This window comes from Dromiciops gliroides, chromosome 2 (genome assembly GCF_019393635.1).
Source record: "Dromiciops gliroides isolate mDroGli1 chromosome 2, mDroGli1.pri, whole genome shotgun sequence".
In the NCBI taxonomy this organism is placed as follows: domain Eukaryota; kingdom Metazoa; phylum Chordata; class Mammalia; order Microbiotheria; family Microbiotheriidae; genus Dromiciops; species Dromiciops gliroides.
Window position 1 is genome coordinate 598719619 of NC_057862.1, and position 23029 is coordinate 598742647.

General features: G+C 33.3%; 1 pseudogene; it reads left to right on the forward strand.

Moving 5' to 3' along the window:
- The first annotated feature begins 22301 nt into the window (after window positions 1-22301).
- On the forward strand, window positions 22302-22811 carry LOC122738688 (annotated as a pseudogene).
- The last annotated feature ends 218 nt before the right edge of the window (window positions 22812-23029 follow it).

The window sequence follows — 23029 nt, forward strand, 5'->3', positions numbered from 1 at the left end:
TCTACCTACTTCAGGGGTTTTGAAGAGAAACATTAAATATGATATATTCATCTTATTATTTTCACTCCATTTTTTCATAGTAGAATGAAACTTTCTTATCCAAATAAGTCCCTTTTATCTAAGATAAAACAAAAGCTTTCTCTCTCTCATTCTCTCTCTTTCACACACACTCTCTCTTTCTCTGTGTTCTTCCAAAATAATTCCTCAACCTATTTTCCTGGATTATTTCTCTTTTCCTTTTCCTGAATTTTATGTTTCAGTCCATCTCATTTATTTGGCATTTCCTATAAATGCCATGTCATTTCCTCTATCAATGTTTTTTTCAGAGCTTTTCTGCCATTCCTAGAATGACCAATCTCTTTACCTCAGCTCTAGGAATCTCTAGCTAACTTCAAAGATAACCTCATGCCACTTTCTTTAAGAAGTTGTTCCCAATTCCACACACCTCTGATTATTTCACATATGCTTATATTTATCTGTGTATCTTTTGACCTCTAGAATATGAAGGACATTCTTAAGGGCAGAGACTGTTCCATGGATGCCTTTCTATTGCCAACATCTAACAATGTTCACAACTCATAGTAGGAAATTAATAAATGCTCAATGAGTTTAATTGAAAATAACATTGCTTAAAATTTCTCATAGCATTCAATCTAAGCCTCTTGTTTTCCTATGTATTATGCTAACATGAATCATTTATTCGTGTACAAATTAGCTCAGAAGTTTGTAAGCTCCTTAAAGGAAGTAGCAAACTTGTTATTTATTTTGCTTTCTCATAATACAATATTTTGCACATAGTAGGTACTTAAATAAATGCTTTCTGAATTGTATTACTTATAAGCACATTGAAGCATATTGCTTTCAGAATACAACACATTAATTAATTAATGAACATTCCTAGATTAATCTGTGGATTAATTAATGCCTAAATCTTTTCCATGTGAAATCTACCTAATGCTCACCCATATAATAACTTCAAAGTGGGCCTACATTATGCCTATTAAGTCATTGTTCAATCTATTGTGTGTTCATTAACATCATTGATTGGCCCCAAATTGTCCTGATATAGAGGGACAATAAATTTAAGGAATGTATGTAATAAAATAATGGAATTTGGCAGATGCCCAGGGGCATCACCTCATTGATTTAGAATTGTTTGAATTGGGTGAGAATGAGAAACTAAGTACCTACTTGGGGATGATTAGATTGTAGCCACACTTGGCTGGCCCTGAGTGACATGTTGTGATACAACTGACATCTGCAGGGGACCACTCTCAGGCAACCAACTTGAAGGACCTCCCCTTTGGGGGGAGGGAGAGAGAAATTACAAAAATGGATGCTTGCTCATAGAAGAAATCTCTTTTTGGTGAGGAGGAAGGAGCCTGGCAGCAGATGGAGGACGGGGGTGGGGCCTCTTAGTCATTGGGAAACTGGCTTGGTGGTGAGATATTTCACATTGGCTGCTAGGAAAGAAAATTGCTTTCTTTCTCTCTGGCTATAACGAATTAGATCTGAGCTAGGATTTCCATGCTATATGGAATCTGCTCTCAATCTCTCTCTCTCTCTCTTCACTAACTTATAATATATATTTTAAAAAATCTTTAAAAGCCTAAACTCTTGTTGAATTTAGAACCTACAATTTAGATTTTAAACAACACAGTTTAATCTCACACCTCCAATAGGACATTCATGATATCTGAAGTCAGGATTCAAACAAATAATGAGATGTCAAATATTCTTAGTAACAATGGTCAAATGAACTTCTAAAATGGAGATTCTACTGCCATCATCATTAATACTATCAAATAATTTATCTTTAATTTTCGTAATACCAGACAACAGAAAAATTAAAGTTTTGAAGTTTACTAATGATCTTGTTTCAATATTAACAAATTCCCACATAGCTACTTATTACCTAGAGTATCTGATTATTGTGAAAGCATTTAAGTTTCTCATTAGAAAATGAGCTCTTCACCACTGCTATATTGATATCCCAAAGACATTCCAAAAAAGAGAGAAAAGACCAATTTGTACCAAAATATCTACAGCAGCTCTTCTTGTGGTGGCTAAGAATTGGAAATTAAAGGAATGCCCATGAATTGGGAAATGACTAAAGAAGTTGTGGTATATGATGGTGATGAAATATTATTGTGCTATAAGAAATGACAAGCAGGATGATAACAGAAAGGCCTATAAAGATTTGTATAAGCTTCTGTAGTGTGAAGCAGACAGAACCAAGAAAATGTTGTGCACAGACAGCAATATTGTTTGATGAAGAACTGTGAATGACTGAACTATTTCATCAATACAATGATCCAAGAGAATACCAAATGACAAATGATGAAGCATTCTATTCACCTCACAATACTGAAGCATGCTATTTTTCTCTTTCTTTCATTTTTTGTCAAGTTTTCTTATAAGAAATGACTAATATGGTAACATTTTACATTACTGCACATGTATAACCACATCTTATTGCTTGCTGCCTCAGGGAGGGGTGAGAGGAAGGAGGGAAAGAGGGACAAAATTTAGAACTCAAAACTATGAATATTTTTAAATGTTAAAATATTTTAAAAATAAGCTTTTCAAAACAAGCTCTTGTCTATGTCTTTGCATACCTAGAACTTGAGACACAGTCCAGTAAATACTGGTTGAATGAAAGAGTGAAATTTTTTAACTACTTTCAAACTCATCTTTTCTACTGACTCTTCCATATATACATACACACACACACACACACACATTTGTTCAACTCTGTATCTTAAACAAAGATTTCTTTAATACTTTTGTGCCCTAATTTCTTCCCTTCAAGTTAAAATTGCATATAACACTTCACCAAAACCCCTCTGATACATTGCATATTTACACTGTAGCAAATTCATTATATAATACATCTCCCTCTATTGTAAATTGTTTGAAGACAGAGTTTACACATTTTTTCATCTTTGAAGTACCAGAGTCTAGAAAATAATTTTCTATGGAGTAGTGAGTTGATAAACTTTTATCAAATACCAAAGGTTTTTCATAAACATAGTAATTGTTTGACTTGTTAAAATCACAAGCATGAAATAGCAATTTCAATTTAGGGGATTTACTTCATAGCTTCCATGGATTTCTTATCTCATCAATATGCATGCATTAAATAGTACAGACCCTAATCTATATACACTCAAATATTTCAGAAATCTGGTCACTTTTCTTTGATAATTTCTCAAAAAAAGTAAAAGAAAGAAAGGACTGAAGGAAGGAAGGAAGGAAAGAAGGAAGGAAGAAAGAAAGAAAGAAAGAAAGAAAGAAAGAAAGAAAGAAAGAAAGAAAGAAAGAAAGAAAGAAAGAAAATGACACCAATGGACCATGGTCATTAACCATCAATTATTCCTTGTTTTCACTATGTGACTGAAATATACCTCCTTGTCCTATCCTATTTTTTGCCTGATGACCTTCCGTATGTCACTTCTCTTGAATAATTGTAATGTGACACAGCCTCCTTGCATGTATTATGTGCCTCTCCATTGCTCTCTCAGTGACCTAAAAATTTAATCATTTGGAAAGTACAATAGTTAATGATTCTTAGTTATATACAATCACTAGAATATTGATATTGAAAAGACAGGACTTTGTTTTAGATAGAAATTAGACAAATGACAGGGTAGATACAGCTCTGACCTTAAAATCAGGAAAATCAAAGTTCAAATCTGGCCTCAGACACTTATTAGATGTGTAACCCTAGGCAAGTTATATAACTTCTGGCTGCATCAATTTCCTTATCTATAAAAATGAATAATAATAGCCCTTTCTTCCCATGGTTATTGTGAGGGTAAAGTGAGATATTTGTAAAGAACAGTTTAAATGCTAATGCTAATAATAATAATTATCATTATTATTATTATTATTATTATTATTATTATTATTATCATTATTATATCTTAGTGTCATCAGCAACATTTCCAACTTTTCTAAAGGGAATCCAGATCACTCTCATCTTTCTAATTCTAGATAAAATTGTGTTCATCTGTGATTTCAATTCTAGGCATGTACTGATAAGCCAACTCAATGGGTTGTTCTTCCAATTTTATATCATAAACTGGATTATAGGTAGTCTTCATCCACTTATTTTATTCCTTTGGAAAGAGTTAAATCAAATTGTCCTAAGAACTTATTGTTCTATATTTGTTTATCAATATATGTATGTGTTCTGCTTATATATGTGTATCATAATTTTCTGTATGCATGTCTATATCTACACCTACATATGTAGATCTATATTGAAATTATAGCTGAACATGTAAGGTATTTTGTCAAGGGGAGATAATTAAAGATCATCACTTTATTGGAAAACTATGACTAAAAAAATAAAAGCCCAAAGCTTAGGTACTATTGAACCTAGTTCTTCCTGACTTTAATTCTAGTACCCCATCCAGTATATCTTAGTCCTGGAAGAAGTGAAGCAATACATTAATAAAGGTACAAAACAAATAAAATGAGAGCTATTGAGGAAAGAACGAAAAGGAGAATTAACAGTTTATTACAGGAAATACTAAACCTTACCCAACTAAAAGATTCCCAGAAAATTTCAGAGGGCCCAAAAGAAATCCAAGACTGTAACACAACAATAAACATTAAAAACATGACATATATGTTTCTGTGTATATGTATATATGCATACATATATACAGATATACATTTGCGTATGCATATGTAAACATATGCATGTATATTCATGTGAATGTTATATAACTAGTCACATTTAAAGCAATCCAACAATCATTATTGTCTATAGACCATTTAAAAATTATGTGATATTTATCATCTTCTATTCCCTTTCCCATTTCTTAGCCACTACCACTACAGAAAAAAAAAAATGTAGCCTGCATGGGACTGAGAAAGAGATCTTATTTATTTTTGTATCCTGGTTTGCCTTGGCCAGATAATTTATTAGTAAATGCATAGTGCATTGCTGAAGAGCCTCTCTGTATTTAGCCATACTGGTCCTCAGAAATAAGACATATTCTATTGCAAGGACTGTATTTGAAGAATTTCCTAGAATAATAGAACCTGCCATTGGCTTCTGCTTCACTGATCAAGCCTTTGAGTATCAGCCTTCACTCCCATGAAATGAGGAGTCATCAGGGTAGGACATTGTACAGAAGTGTCTACCTAACTTTTAAATCCTTCTTAACTGATGTTATGTTAAACATGGTATCAGGGGAAAAAGTCAGAAGCAGCAAGTTGTCAAGGCAATATATTGATTTGGTCTGTTTGTTTTTATGCATCCAAGTAATTTAAGCTGAAGTATCTAACACCTACATAACTTAGTACATCAGAGCCACAATATGTTTATTTGAGGCTGCTGATGTTTTAACGGGTAAAAATGTTTTTAATTATTTGGGTTCATACATATGTGTCATCCATATTAGCAATCAGAAAATAAGAGTGGGCTAATTAAATGCACCCCTTGTAAAACAGCTTGGATTCTTGCCAGTGGCTGTGATACAGGCCTTGAGAACATTTTTTTTTCATAAGTCTCTACACAGCTCTTACTTGTATACAGACATACCCATTTTCCTTGTTTGGTCTTCATTTCCATGATTTCATACCTCAAATTGAAGAATTTTATGGTAAGTGCTTTAAACTTATTTTTCTACTTACTGGTCCTATAATCCAATGGAAGGAGTCCCAGTTTGGTGTCCTATCATTGCATTTTGATCCAGATTAACTCATCCTTAAATCTCTCTTTTAAAAAATTGCTCCGGGGCAGCTAGGTGGTGCAGTGGATAAAGCACTGGTCCTTTATTCAGGAAGCCCTGAGTTCAAATTTGGCCTCAGACACATGACACATACTATCTGTTTGACCCTGGGCAAGTAACTTAACTGTCATTTCCCTGCAAAAACAAACATACAAACAAAAAAGAGTACATTTTTTTAAAGAATAGGAAGTAATGGATCTGAAATAGATCCAATAATATTTGCATTGCATATTCCACATGGTAGTTTTAACCACTACATAAAACAATGTGTAAAATGCTCTGTGAAATTTAAATTACTATATCAAATAAAATGGATTGAATAAGCATATAGATTGTCTACTCTGTGTCTGACATTGTGTTAAGCATGTGCTAGTAATCTATAGCTTCATCTATTTATGTATCTATATCCATGATATTTTATAGATATATGAGCATGTACATATACATCCATGCATGTATATAGGCATGCACATATGTATATGTGTATGCATTTATGTATGTTTGTCCATATATGCATGCATATATTTATAATACATATTCTCAAAATAAGGAGTTAGTAGAGTTGGAAGAGTTTGGAAGATGATGAGTAAAAACTTTTATATCTCAAATGAGGATGTCATTTATTCTCCCTTCCTCAATAATGATAAAAATCTAGGAAATAGTTCTTGGCTTATGTGATGTATTATCACCAAATCTCCAAGTCCACAGCTAATAAATATTTAGGTTTCCATTTTTTTTTCATGTATTATCTTCTCTTACCTGTAAATAACACATTAGAATAAACACATTAGAAGTGTTTAATGATCCAGTGTTCAAAATCTTAAAGTCTAATCACCTAACAAGTCTTGCTAGGTTAGAGACTGGTTGATACTATTTGTATGAGTTTTCTGGAAGGACAAAGCCAGACTTACCATGTTACATATTGCAAATAAAGTACTTAGAAAACATTTTTGTTTTTGTTTGTGTTTTTGGTGTGACTTGCCCAGGGTCACAGAGCTAGTAAGTTTCAAATGTGTGAGGCCAGATTTGAACTCAGGTTGTCCTGAATTCAGGGCCAGTGCTTTATCTACTGCGCCACCTAGCTGCCCCCTAGAAAACTTTTAAAAATAATAGTTAAGTGAACAATTTTATTAAAAGAGTGTTTTTGCTCATATGTATTAAAAAAGATTTTATAAAAATATTTATACTTAGATACAAATACAATACTACATAAGAAGTCCAAATGAATTGGTATTCTCTTCGATATACAAAATGAAAATGGGAAGTGCAGCTATTAGATTTAGAATTAGGGTAGTATCTTTTCAGATGATCCTCAAGGGAAAATTCAACCTAGCTTTCTTTATAGCTACTTGGACTTTGTAAAACTTAAAGTAAAAATTTGCTTTGAAATATATGACTTATATGTGAACAGAGTTATTTTTTAAAAACTGATTCAGAACACTAGCAGAAAATAGCATTAGGTTCAATATAAGCAACATGAAATGACAAGAGCAAGCAAAGCATTTTAAAATAATGTTTTATTACACAGCATCTGTCTACAGGTACTGCCACATCTGGCAAAGCCAATTTCCAATAATGGGCCTAGCTACAGACCCTGAAGCACTACAGAGTAGACAGCCTTCCAGACTGTGAAACTGGCAAAGGCTGAAGAATATCAAAGCAAAGGAAAGAAAGAAATTCTGGAGTCAAGCACCCAAAATTGTCTTTTATCTCACAGTTCAAAGACTGTGTGGTTATAAGACCTTAGGTGAATGATATGAACTATATTTTTAAAAGACTGTCATATTGAAGAGTATGCTATAGAGGGTATAGAAAGAGGGCTCACCTCTAGTGACCTTTTTTTCTAGTCTTTCCTCTTACATAAACTGGCTGATCCTCAGCAAGTCACTAAACTTCCAATTGTCCTTGGCATCATGTGACAGAATAAGTTGCAGAAAGTATTGACCAGAATTAGTAGAGGAACTTTCACTGAAAAGATTTTCCTATGTTGATAAATCGCAGATCTGGAAATAGGTTAGTGTGTGTGTGTGTGTGTGTGTGTGTGTGTGTGTGTGCGCACGCGCGCATGAGAGACAGAGACAGAGAGAGAGAGAGAGAGAGGAGAAAGAAAGATATGGGAGGGAGGAGAGATATTGATAAATCTGCACAACAATCACTTGAAGTAGGATAATAATATTTTTTTGCTTTACAAATTAAGATCCTGGGGCACAAAAGAAAATAAATGGTAGGATTTAAGTGGAAAATTCCTAAAAATAAGAGTTATACAGAAGTGGAATGAATTGTCTCTGATGGTAGTATATCTCTCCTCTGTCTGCAAACAAAGGCTGAATCTGGTGGAAATAATTACTGATACAGTTTGGACTATATGATTTATAGACACATTTTGTACTTTAAGGTCATACAAGAAAATTAAAGTTATAGAGATATGAAAAATGGAGGCACTTGCTTTGGGTCCAGCATGCATGTAGTGGGTGTGCTGGAACATACTGCACAGAATTCACCCATGAAATCATGTAAGGAATAAAGAAGGTGATTGCCAGCTAGTGTTAAATGGAGATCTAAGGATTCAAGAGCTTTTAAAACACATATTTTAAAGGGACCTTGAAAGTGGTCAGAGGAGATTACAGAGGACCCCTGTGATAGAACTAGACAAAGGATGGGGTGCTGATTGGCAATTCCATTGCTTATGTGCACTTCTAGGTCATAGTTCAAGGGTGGAGAGGAGCACTTTCAGTGAAGAGGGAGGAGGGACCCTGTGGAGCAATATAACTTTCTATCACAAGGGATAATAGACCGTGAAGAGCAGTGTCATTTCTGGTCCCAAGGGAGCAGTCACCTTGAGGAACAGTATTGATTGAAATCCCAAGAAATCATGGACCCTGCCTAAGTAAGGACCATGGCCTTGATAAGGAGACTTTTGATGACACCTCTCCCACCTTCGAAGCACTGAACATTTCCAAACCTCCAGATTTGGCTCTGAAAATAGCAGAATAAAAAGCGTGAAAGTTGAGATGGTGCCTCTCCATCAAACTTCTCCAATGGCAGGAAAAGAACCCATCTTTAACATGAAGTCAAAGTCAGGGAATAAGCTAAGAGAGGGAGAAAACAATACTAAAGAACCTGATCATAAAAAGCAACTGTGGTGACAGGAAAGATGAAGACAAAATGAGCAAATGATGAAATCAGGGGCAGCTAGGTGGCACAGTGGATAAACTACTTGCCCTGAATTCAGGAGGACCTGAGGTCAAATCCAGCCTCAGACACTTGACACTTACTAGCTGTGTGACACTGGGCAAGTCACTTAACCTTCATTGACCCACAAAAATGTGATGAATTCCAAATAGGTACAAAGCCTCAAAGGAAGAAAAACTAAGTTAATTGAACAAATGTATAACAAAATTCTTATATCTAAAAATGTTTTACAAAATCAAACAAGAGTGGTACAGAAAAAAAATAAGTAAAGAAATGAGATTAAGAGAGCAGAGGCAATATGGCAAAAAAAAAAAAAGGCAGGGACTCACTTAAGCTCTCCCCCAATATCCCACCAAACAACTTTGATGACTCAAAACAAATTCTGGAGTATCAGGACCTACAAAAGGATGGGAATGAAACAATTTTCCAGCCTAAGACAACTTAGAAGTTCATCATGAGAAAAATAACAGAAAAAGATGCTGAATATAGAAAATTACTGTGGAGACAGGGAAGATCAAAACACAAATTCATAATAAGATAACAAAATAAAAACTCCTACATCGAAAGCCTCAAAGAAAAATGTGAATTGGTCTTAGGTCATGGAAGAGCTCAAAAAGTATCTTAAAAAGCAAGTAAGAGAGGTAGAGGAAAAATTTAGAAGATAAATTGGAATGATGAAAGAAAACCATGAAAAAAAGAGTAAATAGCTTGGTAAAGAAAACACACACACACACACACACACACACACACACACACACACACACACACACACACACACACCTGAAGAAAATAACACCTTAAAAAGCAAAGTAGGACGAATGATAAAAGAAGCAGAAAAATGCAACAAAGAGAATATCTTCAGAATCAGAATTGACCAAACTGAAATTTAAATAGATAGACAGATAGATAGAGATAGAGATATAGAGATATGTATCTATATCTATATCTGTATCTATATTTAAATCTATATCTATCTATATCTATCTCCCTAGCCATCTATCTCTCTATCCAGCCATCTCTCTCTCTCTCTCTCTCTTTCTCTCTCTCTCTCTCTCACTCTCTCTCTCTCTTTTTCTCTCTTTCTCTCTCTCTATCCATCTGTCTGTCTGTCTGTCTGTCTAATTCATTGAAGAAAAGAACTCTTTAAGGAGTAGAATTGTCCAAATGGAAAGGGAGGCAAAAAAGCTCACTAAAGAAAATAATGCCTTAAAAATTAGAACTGGGCAAGTTAATGAATTTGTGAAATATAAAGAAAAAGTAAAACAAAATAAAAAGAATGAAAAAAGAAGAAAATTTGAAATCTCTTGTTGGAATAATAACTGACTTGGAAAATAGATTCAGGAGAGATTATTTAAGAATTATTAAAATACCTAAAAACCACGAAAATAAAAAAAAAAGACCTAGACATCCGTTTTCAAGAAATTATGAAGGAAAACTGCCCTGATATTCTAGGACTAAAGGCTAAAATAGACATTGGAAAAAATCTATCAGTCTTATAAAAGAAATCACCAAATGAAAAATTCCATAAATATTATAGCCAAGTTCCAGAACTCCCAAGTTAAGGGGGAAATATTGCACGCAGTCAAAAAGAAATAAAAATATATATCATGGAGCCACTTTCAGGATAACACAAGATGTAGCCATTTCTACATTAAAGGATGAGAGGACTTGGAATATGATATTCCAGAGGGCAAATAGCTAGGATTACAAATAAAAATCACCTGTTCATGAAAAGTGAGTACAATCTTTCACAGGAAAATGGATATTCAAAAAATAGATGACTTTCAAACACATCTTATGAAAAGACCAGAGGTGAATAGAAAATTTGACTCTGAAATACAAGACTCAAGAGAAGCATAAAAAATAAATAGGAGAAGGGCAGCTAAATGGCACAGTGCATAAAGCACTGGCCCTGGATTCAGGAGGACCTGAGTTCAAATCCAGCCTCAGACACTTGGCACTTACCAGCTGTGTGACTCTGGGCAAGTCACTTAGCTCTAATTGCCCCACAAAAAATAAAATAAATAGGAAGGAGAAATCATAAGGGACTTAACAGTGTTAAACTGTTTATAGTTTAACTTGGGAAGATGATACTTATAATTCATAAGAACTTTCTCATTATTAGGATAGTTAGAAGGAGTAGATGTAGACAGAGGGCATGGCCTGGGTTGAATATGTTAGTATAATTATCTAAAATGCACAAATTAAAGGATGAGAAGGAAGAATGCACAGAGAGAAGGTAGGACAGGTAGAATGGGGTAAATTATCTGACATAAGTACAAAAGAGCTTTTACAGTGAAGGGGAACATAAGAGATGTGGGGATGAGGGTGAGATGAATAACCTTACTCCCATCAGAATTGGCTTAAAGAGGGAATAACATACATATTGAGTTGGGTATAGAAATCTATCACCATACAGGAAAGAAAACATTACTTAAATATTGTAATTGGTTAGGTGGAAGTTGATGGGTCTAGTAGATACCAAAAATAATAAAGCAAAGTTAAATGAATGAAAAATGTGTCATAGGGAAAATGACTGACTTGGAAAATAGGCTGAGAAGGGATACAAATAGAAAAAAAATGTGAAATCTCTCATTGGAAAAAACAACAGACCTGGAAAATAGATCCAGGAGAAATAATTTAAAATTTATTGCACTATTTCAAAGTCATAATCAAAGAAAGGGCACAGACATTATATTTCAAGAAATTATCAAGGAGAACTACCCCAATATGCTAGAAACAGAGGGTAAAATAGACTGAAAGAATCCACTGAACACCAGCTGAAAGTGTTCAAAAAATGAAAACTCTCAGGAAAGTTATTGCCAAACTTTTGAGCTCCTAGGAAAAAGAGAAAATACATTAAAGGAGACAGAAATAAACCATTCAAACATTGTAGAGCCACAGTCAAGATTACACAAGATTTAGCAGTTATAACATTAAAGGAGCAGAGGGATTGGGATATGATATTCTGGAAGGCAAAGAATGGGGGTTATAACCAAGAGTAATCTACCCAGAAAAATTCATTATAATAATCCAAAGGAAAAAATGAGATTTAATTAAGTAAACAAAAAGCTTTTAAACATTCATGATGAAAAGACCGGAGTTGAATAATAATTTTGACTTCCAAATGAATGTAAGTCTCAAGAGAAACATAAAGAGATAAAAAACACAAGAGAAAGCATAAAGGACTCAGTAAGGTTAAACTGTTTTTATTTCTGTGTGGAATGATGATAGAGCTTCTAAGAACTTCATTAGTGTTGGGGTAGTTTAAAGGTTTAAAGTACATATATATATATGGTAGAGGAATGACATAAAAATACTGGGTTGAAAAAGAGGGATACACTGGGAGAAGGGGAAAGGGAAAGGAAGAATGGGAAAAATTATCTCATATAAAAGAGGGTACAAGGAAGAGCTTTTACACTGAAAGCGAAAATGGTGGGGTCGGAGGTGGGCAACACAAACCTCATACTCATAATAATTAGTTAAAAGAGGGAAGAATACATACACTCATTGGGTATAGAAATCTATCTTACTCAACAGGGAAATGGGGCAGGAAGGAGATAAGAGAAAGGGGGTGGGGTGATAAAGAGAGAACAAATGAACTAGCCAATGGTTAGAAGAAAACAGACCTTAGTGGAAGTACAGGATAGAAAGGGAGAGAGAGATAAATAAAAGAAAATAAGATGGAGATAAATGCACAGTAAGTAATCATAACTGTGAATTCGAATATGAACTAACCCATAAAATAGAAGCAGAGAGCAGAGTGGATTAGAAACCAGAATTCAACAATACATTGTTCACAAGAAACACTTGAAACAGAGACACAGAGTTCATATAAGGGGCAGGAGCAGAATCTATTATGCTTCAAATGAAGTAAAAAAGGCAAGGTAGCAATCATGATTTCAGAACAAGCAAAAGCAAAAATAGACATAGTTGAAAGGGGAAAACAGGGCAATTTCATTTTGGTAAAAGGTACAATTGATGATGAATAATAGCAATACTAAACATATATGTATCAAATGGTATAGCATTACAATTCTTAAAGGAAACGATAAATGAATTACATGAGAGTGTAGACAGTAAAACTCTATGAATGGGAAGCCTCAACATTGCCCTCTCTGAGTTGGATAAGTCTAGCTATAAAATAAATAAATAAGAAGTTAAGGAAATGAATAGACTCTTAGAAAATTTAGATATGATAGACCTCTGGAGAAAACTCCATGGAAATAGAAACGAGTATACCTTTATCTTAGCTGTCCATGGCACCTGAACAAAAATTGACCAGTGGGCATGAAAACCTCACAATCAAATGCAGAAAAGGAAAAATACTAAATACACCCTTTGTAGACCATTACACACAAAATTTTATTCAGCAAACAGAGGTGGAAGCATATATTAAAATAAATTAGAAACTAAATAATCAAATCTTAAAAAAATGAGTGTCAATTAAAGAGAATGGAAACATTGAGACAATATATCAAAATTTATGGAATATGGTCAAAGCAGTACTTGGGAGAAAATTTCCAATTATAAATACATCAATAAAAGAGAAAAAGAGCATGCCAATAATTTGGGCATACAACTAAAAAGCACTAGAAAAAAAGGAATTAAAAATTTCCAATTAAGCACAAAATAGAAATCCTGAAAATCAAAGAAAAAGATAAATAAAATTAAAAGTTTAAAAACAACATTGAACTAGAACCTGGTTTTATGAAGAAAAAATATCAAAATAGATAACTATTGTTTAATTTCATTTAAAAAAAGAAAACCATGTTACCAGTATCAAAAATAAAAAGGGTGAATGCAACACAAATGAAGATAAAATTAAAGCAATCATTAGGAATTATTTTGTCCAATTATATGCCACTATAACTGACAAGCTAAATTAAATGATAAATGTTTAAAATATAAACTATCCACATTAACAAAAGAGGAAATAGAATGCTTAAATAACAATCTTAGAAAAAAGAAACTGAATAAATCATCAAATGAGTTCTCTAAGAAGAAATCCCCAGGACTAGATGGATTTACAATTTAATTCTAGCAAAAATGTGGAAAAGTCAATGTAAATGCTATTTGAAAAAACAAATAAAGGAATCCAACTAAACTGCTTTTATGACACAGATAATGATTTTGATACCTAAATCAGGGAGAGAAAATAAAAAAAAAAAACTATAAACCAATGTCTTTAATGAATATCCTTAGCAAAGATATTATAGCAATTTATCACCAATATCGTACATTATAACCCATGGAATTTACACCAGGAATACAGGGCTGGTCCACCATTCTGACCCTCTGTCTGCCCATCTGAAAAACTAGGATAAAATACTTATGCTACCACCTCAGAAGATTTTTGAGTAAAATGCTTTATAAATATTAAAGAGTTAAAAGAGTTTTTATTGTTTGTTTTCTCCCTCATTTCACAGGGAAACATTATCAGAGGATGAATGATTCACTTGAAATTTACTTTTTTCCAACCCTAAAAGTGTTTTATGTAATTTCTCCTCTTCCGTGATTGAAATTCCTTCTCTTCCTAAGAGTATCCTCTTGGTTGTTATTGTAAAGAGTAAATACATTGATGAATGAAAATAATTTTTAAAATCCTTAACTTGTGGCAAGCACTATATGGCAATATTTCATCAAAATTCTGGTACATATGAGGATTATTTAAAAATGAATTTGCAAGTAGTTTTTTCTTGTTTTAGAGAAATTGATTTTGTTATAAGACTCATAAATACCTACTTACATTTAAACAATTTTCTGCTGCTTAGCTCATTACTTGGCACATAGTAGGTGCTTAATAAAGTCTTATTTTACTGAATGTGTGCTACTTTTCTGTGTAACTACCTAATAAGAAAAATTTCAATTTTCATCATGGCCTGATAGCTAATAATTTCTATATATTCATCTTCCATTCCATTCCAACATCACTAATGCTCAACATATTGCAGAATCTTTTGAACATTGCTAACATAAAAGGTAGTATGGGACAGTGGAAAGATGGCAGATTAGAACCCAAGAAAAAAAAAACTACATCTAAAAGAAAAAGAAAAATTATAATGGAATAATATTAATTGCAAATGAGACCTCTAAAATTGGTGTCTAAATAATTTATTGCATTCATTAAATATTCATAAATACTCAGTCATCAATGGATAAGAAAGATTGAAAGATTTAAAGACAACTTTCAAAGAGGAAAGATGAATTGTTGATAACCATTTACCATACTAATAAAAAGATACCATTAAATCAAAACAATTAAAACAAGTTTATGATAAAAACCTCACTTCCAACAATTTGGCAGAATTAATTGAATACAAGAAATAATGAATAGGCTTTTGCATATACAGGTACACTCATTCATTGCTGGTGGGATTGCAAACTTGTCTGATTCTATCTGAAAGAAATTTCAGAATATATAGTAAAGGGGCAGCTAGGTGGCACAGTAGATAGAGCACTGGCCCTGGATTCAGGAGGACCTGAGTTCAAATCTGGTATCAGACACTTAACAATTACTAGCTGTATGACCCTGGGCAAGTCACTGGAACCCAATTGCCTCACCAAATACTCACACACACACACACACACACACACACACACATATATACACATATACATATATATATACATATATAGTAAAAGAAAAAGTATTCACCAAAATGTATTTAGACCCAATAACTGCTCCTTAAGATATACTTTGAAAATGTTATTAAACTCAAAATAAAGGTTACTCGTTCAAATATTTTTACAGTTGCATTATTTGTATTCAGAAGCAAAAATAGAAAAAAACTGAAGGAAAGCTAAATGTCCAATAATTATAGGATGCTTACAAAGAGTGCACATTAATGTAATAGAATACTAACATGTAGTTAAAGGCAAGAATAGGAGTAACAAAAAAAGTTTGAAAAAAACTTTTAAAGAATAAAAGATTTTTAAGGTCATAGAAAAAATCTGCTACTTGATAATAATATAATAAAAAGTCAATGAGACAATAAATAAATAAAAATATATTTATATTAACTGAAAAATTATATCATATGCATTGAAATGAACTTGTTGAAATGGTAATCATTACAAATCAACTTATATTGATTTTAATTTTTCTTTTTCTTTTAATTCACAGGTTGATAATCTATTCCCATGTTTACATGAAACTGATATCAGATCACAAATTCAATAAAGCATTGGAATACTGATGTTCAATAGCGAGATACATAATTATGCATAACATGCATATTACATATACATTTTAATTATATATTAAATACTGTATAATTATATATTATATAAAACACATATTGCACATTGTACTTTATTTTCTATTAAATGGCAATATACAATGTTATTAAAATAGTATAATATATCCATATTATAATCACATCTTGCTAATGGACATATACACAAAGGTGAAAATTATATGTATAATTATATAACATATAGGATATATACACGGGAAATTTTGTATGTGTGTGTAAACATAACACATATCTACATGCGTGCACATAAATAGGTGTCACAGTGGATAGAATGATGGACCTGAAGTCAGAAAGACATCCTTAGTTAAAATCTGACCTCAGAAACTTAATAGCTATGTTACCCTAGGCAAACCACTTAAGTATTTTTGTCTTAGTTCTTCATCTATAAAATGAACTAGAGAAGGAAATGGCAAATGACTCCAGCATACTTACCCAGAGAACCCAAAATGAAGAGTTGGACATGACTGAAACAACTGAACAACACCACACATATATCTAGAAATGTATTAATTCCCTATTACTTATAGATAAAATGACCATAGGCAACCATATAATCTCCTGAGACAACATGACATAGGGGAAAGGAAATTTTATTTAAAAGTAGGGAGGATTTGCATTCAAATGCTGTCTGTCACCCTCTATTACCTGAGTGGTAATGGACAAGTCATTGAACTTCCCTAAGCTTGTTTTCTCATCTGTACAGTAGGATAATAATACTTTCATTAACCACTTCACAGGGAAGGTGTTTTGCAAACCATGTGCATTATGTAAATGCTTTTCAGTTTTGTCACTTATGGCCTCTCCATAACACATGTATTACCCACCTTAGAAATAAATAAAAGATAACAATCTGAAGACTGTTATAAGTGGTTTAAAAAATTAGAGGAAAATGAATTGATGTGTAAATAACTTGAAGGAATGTATGGAATTACCCTTTCTACATATATAAACATAAGTTGCTATTCTTTAACACAAACATTTTTCATCTAAAATTCAAACCAGGAATAGATTTCATTAAAGAGCCATATGATGACAACATAAGCTAATTAATTTAGACAACACTGAGGCATTAATATTTATTGCTGTTCTCCTTCCTCATCTTTACCTCCTGGATTCCCTAACTTTCATTGTTTCAGCTAAAGTCCCACATTCTGCAAGAGGCCTTTACTAGTTTCACTTAATATTAGTGCCTTTGCTATGAAATGACCTGAAATTTATCCTGTATAGGTGTGTTTCAAACATTATCTACCTTTACCTATCTCTCTCTCTCTCTCTCTCTCTCTCTCTCTCTCTCTCTCTCTCTCTCTCTCTCTCTCTATCTATCTATCTATCTTTCATCTATGAAACATTAATGGTTTCATATATAATTATCATGGTCTTTTCTGCTTATATTTGGAAATACTGAAATATGCTTTGGAGTGCTTAGGTAAAAGAATTCATTTGAAAAAGGTAGAAGAATAAATTATTACTAGTGCAAGCCAAAACACGGGATCTCAAGAACTTGTGCTCCCATTTACCAATCAAAGACTTCAACAGAATACTAGTACTAAATTATGAGAAATGTTGGCCAATGAAAACAGTTACCTCTATAACTCTTAGATTGGCTCTGGTTCCCAAGATAAATTTTCCAATTATGAAAAGCACTTTCAAGAAAGTTATAGATTCTGAGTTGGAAAAGACTTTAAATGTGGAGTCAAGCTTTTTACCTTAATGAAGAATTCCCTGCATATAATTCCTAAAAAGTGCTTATCCAGCTTTTGCTGGAATAGTTCAGATTAAACTATTGTGAAGCAGCCAATTTACTTATTAGAAGTTAGCAAGTTGCTCCATTAAAAAAATGAAGGAAGAATCTGTCAATTGACAGAACGCATCTGTGCATAGTAGAGATAGTAGTATTTTTTTATTTTAAAGAAAAAAATTATAATAACTGTTTATAGTTATTGATATTTAAATTTCACTTGCACAGATAGGAAAATTCATAGTATGTTAAATGAAAAATATTTTAAAATTATTGAATCAATTGACACTAATATAATGCACCTGGTCCTTCTACAGTTACACTATAATGTCACCTTGTAACTTCTACCCATTTGCTTTAGTTCTGCCTTCTAAATCAGAACAGGAAGTGTATTCTAGAGAGGAAGTGTATTCTAGAGAGGAAAGGGATGAGATATATTCAGGCAGGGTGCTCCACTTGTACCCTCTTAGTGTAAGGCAAGAAGAAAGAATGCCTCTAGCACATTGTGTGGTGAACTTTTGAAGAACATGGATAAGAGTCACTCCTCTGAATGAACTAAATAGGGGATAGCTAATGTTTTGGTTCCGCTAGTCTTGAATGAATATTTTTCAGGAAGTCAGCACAAAATGTACCTATAAAAGATTATGACTCTTCAATTTGCAGATAGCAATCCTATTTAATTTTAATTGTTGATATTTAAAAAAAAACAAAATATGGAGTTATTTTTTTTTAAATAGCAATATCTGGGGGCAGCTAGGTGGTGCAGTGGATAGAGCACCAGCCCTGGATTCAGGAGGACCTGAGTTCGAATCCAGCCTTAGACCCTTGACACTACTGTGTGACCCTGGGCAAGTCACTTGACCCCAATTGCCTCACTCCCCGCCCCCCCAAAAAAAAGAAAAAAAAAAGCAGTATTTGAGATATGCATCCCAAGGGCCATTAGGAGAAGCAAGTAATGAAATGGAAAAAAATAACCTCTCTTTTACCAATACATAGTTGGGAAATAATTCACAAGTATGTTTAAAATAGAACTAAGTATTTCATAGGCTCAATTATGATGATAAAATACAGTTTTATTTTAATTAAACAATTATTAATGTATTTAGGTTTTTCCTACACTCTATCCAATTGAGAACAAATATACTAAATATGGTTCTTAGAATATAAGAAGGTGAAGATTATTATAGTATAGGAATAAAATGATATTTCCTAATTAGTGTGAGATTTAAAATTGGATATAAGAGCATTAAACTCCCCTTTAACCTTTCCCTTATATATCTCCTAGACCAGTAAGAGAAATAAACCTCTGAGCTTTAATTAGAGAGGGATTAATTAGCTTTTATTGTTTGCAAATTAATTAGCCAACAAACAGGTGATACTGATTAGGGAAATAGGAAAGTAGAAATACAAATACAAATGAATAGTCTTAGATCTAAGCTTATTCTATATTCTTTTATAAAACTCACCGAATCCTAAAGCTACCTCTCAGGCTGAGAACCAGAGTCAAGTGTGTGCTGCCACCAAGGACCAGAGCTGATCACCCGAACACGCCATCAAACCTGAGCCAGTGTGTGTGTGCCTAGAGAGAGAAAGCTTCTGTTATCTACTCAGCTTTTTAAGCTCCCATCCCAGAAGTGCGTGCTTGGCCATGCTCTTCCAGGCAGCAGCAGGCGCACACCTGTTTGTCATGGTCTCCTCCCCAAAAAGGCAGTCCTTCAAAAACTGGTGGTCCTTCAAAAACCATTTCAGTAGTATGCATTCAACTCTATTTTTTTTTTACCACATTCCCCCCTTTGCTTTCATTTGAAAAACGAAAAACTTTTCTCAATGAAACAGCCAAAAATAATATCCTATGCTATCTAATAATATGATAATATCAATATAGAAAAGGAGAGAGAAAAGTTTTGTCCAGTGAGGCAGTCTCTCATGAACACGACACTTTGACATTGGTCTTGCAAAGGGAGGGCCTCTGCAGAGAGTACATGTTACAGATGGTGTATATTATAACAGAAGGAGATAGTAAAAACTAACAAAACAAAACTGTTCCTATCAAGTGTCTGAGTTCTCTTGTCTTCTTGAAGTGGTAAGATGTCATCAGGAGGAAGCTGGATTCTGGTAGGGAAAACTGGATTCTGGACTCTGGTCTGGAAAGCTGGATTCTCTTCTTTAACTGTTTGAATTGCTGGGTTTTTACTAAACCTTAGCATAGCATTGTCAATGATCAAATTAATAAATTCCATTACATTAGGAAATTATCAATAATTCCTGCTTACAAACTTTCTGGCTTGATAACATACGGTTGACTGTCTTACTTATACCTACTAAATATTTTTATAAACTTTTCAATATAATTCCCCTAAAAAAATCAGTCACTTAAATTAAGATGGTAAGAATATAGTCAGATGTCCGTGGAGAGTTCAAGTCAACTCTCCAAGATGAAATATATCCCACAGTTCTGAAAAGACTGTCAGTTATGATTGTTGTCATTGACAACATTAATAGCTAAAATTTATATAGAACTATAATTTTTCCAAAACATTTTACATATGTAAAAACATTTGATAGAACCATCCTGTGAGAAGATGTTATTATTATCCAAATGTTACTGTTGAAGAAACTGAGGCAGACAGAAGTTCAGTAATTTGCCCAAGATCATATACCTATGAAATTTCTGAGCAGGATTAAAAAACTCAGTTCTTCCTGAATCCATGTCCAACATTCTATACATTATTAGCAATAGTGTTGGGAAAAAAACAATCATTTTTTTAAAATGGTATTTAAGAGAGTATGCATAGATTGGTTAGCTTGACTTTGAAACCTGTCACAATTCTGTCAATTATTATAAAAAGGAAGTTCAATAAACATCTAGAAAATGAAGAGGCAATCAAAAAGTTGTCATGGCTTTATGAAGAACAGGTCATGACTGCCTTGCCACAATTCCTTCTTTGACCAAGCTGTTCTAATGGTGAGTCAGAGGAATGCTCAAATAGAATTTATCTAGATGTTAGCTTCATGTATGACAAAATCTTTCATGACAGTTTTTATGAGAAAAGATAAACAGACAATAGTATAGTTAGGAGAATTCAGAACTGGTTGAATGTCCAGAATTAAGAATACCATTCATGGTTTAATGTTATTTTTATGACCATGTGGAAGGATGTCTTCAATAGTACATTTCTGTGCTCTTTTACATTATTGTCAATAACTCGGATCAAGGCACTAATGGCATTCTTCTTAAGTTTCAGATGCAAGCTGAGAGGGAGAACTAATGTTTGGCTTGAAGAAATTGTGAAGGTTAGGAATTTGGTCAAATAAAATAAGAAACTTTAAGAGGGCTTTGTATAAAGTTTTGTGCTAGTATGATATGGAGAATTCTTTGTTATTAAGATAGTCAACCATAACAAGCATTTATTGTCTACTTTATACCAGGCACTATGCTAAGCACTGGAAGAAACAAAGAAAAGCAAAAGGACCTCACAACTAGCAGGTTATTGCAATAGCCTAGGCATTAGGTAATGAAGGCTTGAACCAGGGGGATAAGGGCAGTTCATTTGAAAAAAAAATCTGGGAATTTTAATGGAATGTAAACTCAACATGAATCAGGATGGTGATATTACAGCCAAGGAAACCAATGGTATTTTAGGCATCACTAAAAGAAGTTGAGTCTTCTTTAAAGAATTTAATAAAAGAATTCCCTCCATCCCTCTTTAAGCTTATTAATTTTTTTCACCATGAGAGTTTAGGGCAGCTCAACTCAGTGCCAGCTTTATAACTTTATGATGTTTATTATGTGGGAGATTGAGAGTTATTTTTCCCCATACTACTTCTTCACTGATTTTTTTTTTGACATATCAATAGAAGGGGTAAGCTTGTTGTTCTTTATTTGTTAATTATTTTAATATCCATCTGGATATATTTCAATCTATAATTTACTGTTTTGAGTGGGCTAAAACACCAGAAATCAGCATGTATTTGCACATGGTAGTTCATAGGACAGATGTGTCTACCATCAAATAAAATAAGACTAATAAATAGGCTTATAAATTAGTCTTGTGTGACCTTACATGATGGAATTGTTTCCCAGACCCAATTACCATGAGATAAACTGTTCTTTAAAATTATAGACTTTTTGAGCTGAAAGATTTTGTCTTGTACCTGGCATCCATCAAGATGGAAACACCACAAGAAGCATAGGATGAACTAGCTGACTAGCTTTTCCAAGCTTTTTATTACATCTTGAAACAAAAATAATATTTAAAATAAAATAAATAAACACCTCAGGAGTTGCTTCACTAAAGCCCATGACACAACCGGGAATATTTCCAAGGGGGAGTTTAGCAGGAGGGGTATATTTACTAGGCATTGATGGCAGCAGGGATTAGGGATAGCTGTCTGGACATGCTGGGTCCTCTGGAGGTGTTGTGCACACCTCACACAACCTCCCTACTGTCCAAAACATATGGCAAACACCCTAACATTGAGATGGTTCAGGTGATGAAGGCTAAGCAGAATGCTGAGATTTATTACAATTTAATTTCTTCAGTTGACTCCCTGTTCCTAAGACTCACTAAAGTAAATGACCAGATCTATTCAGAGTTCCTGGAGAACTTTGAGAAACTCAAGATAGATGTTTTCCACCTAGAAGAGCTCAAATCAGAACCAGCTAAATAAAAGTGGAGAGCATATTGCATGATGTTCAATGGTATTATTAAAGACTTCAACTATGGTATGCTGCTACAGCTAGATTATAAGAGGTATAGTAAAAAACACTATCTTTGCTATTGAAATAGCTCAGAACTGGAAAGGTTATAACAGAACTGTCTACAACAGTGCTTAGCCAAATGGATCAGAAAAGACAGTGCTATGTCCAGGTAAAGATTGCAGGAACTACGAGTCTTTCAGATCACTGAATCAAATTTACAAGGGAACTTGCAACAACCTTTATGGATTAAAGAGACACTACCATTTCTCATCTGCTCTATGTAATTTCCTGATTAGAACATTGAAGGTATCATACAAACTCTTCTCAGGTTTAGTCAAACAAAAGTCGCAGTGTTCTAAACTATTCAAGGAGCAACAAATCAATTAAAAAA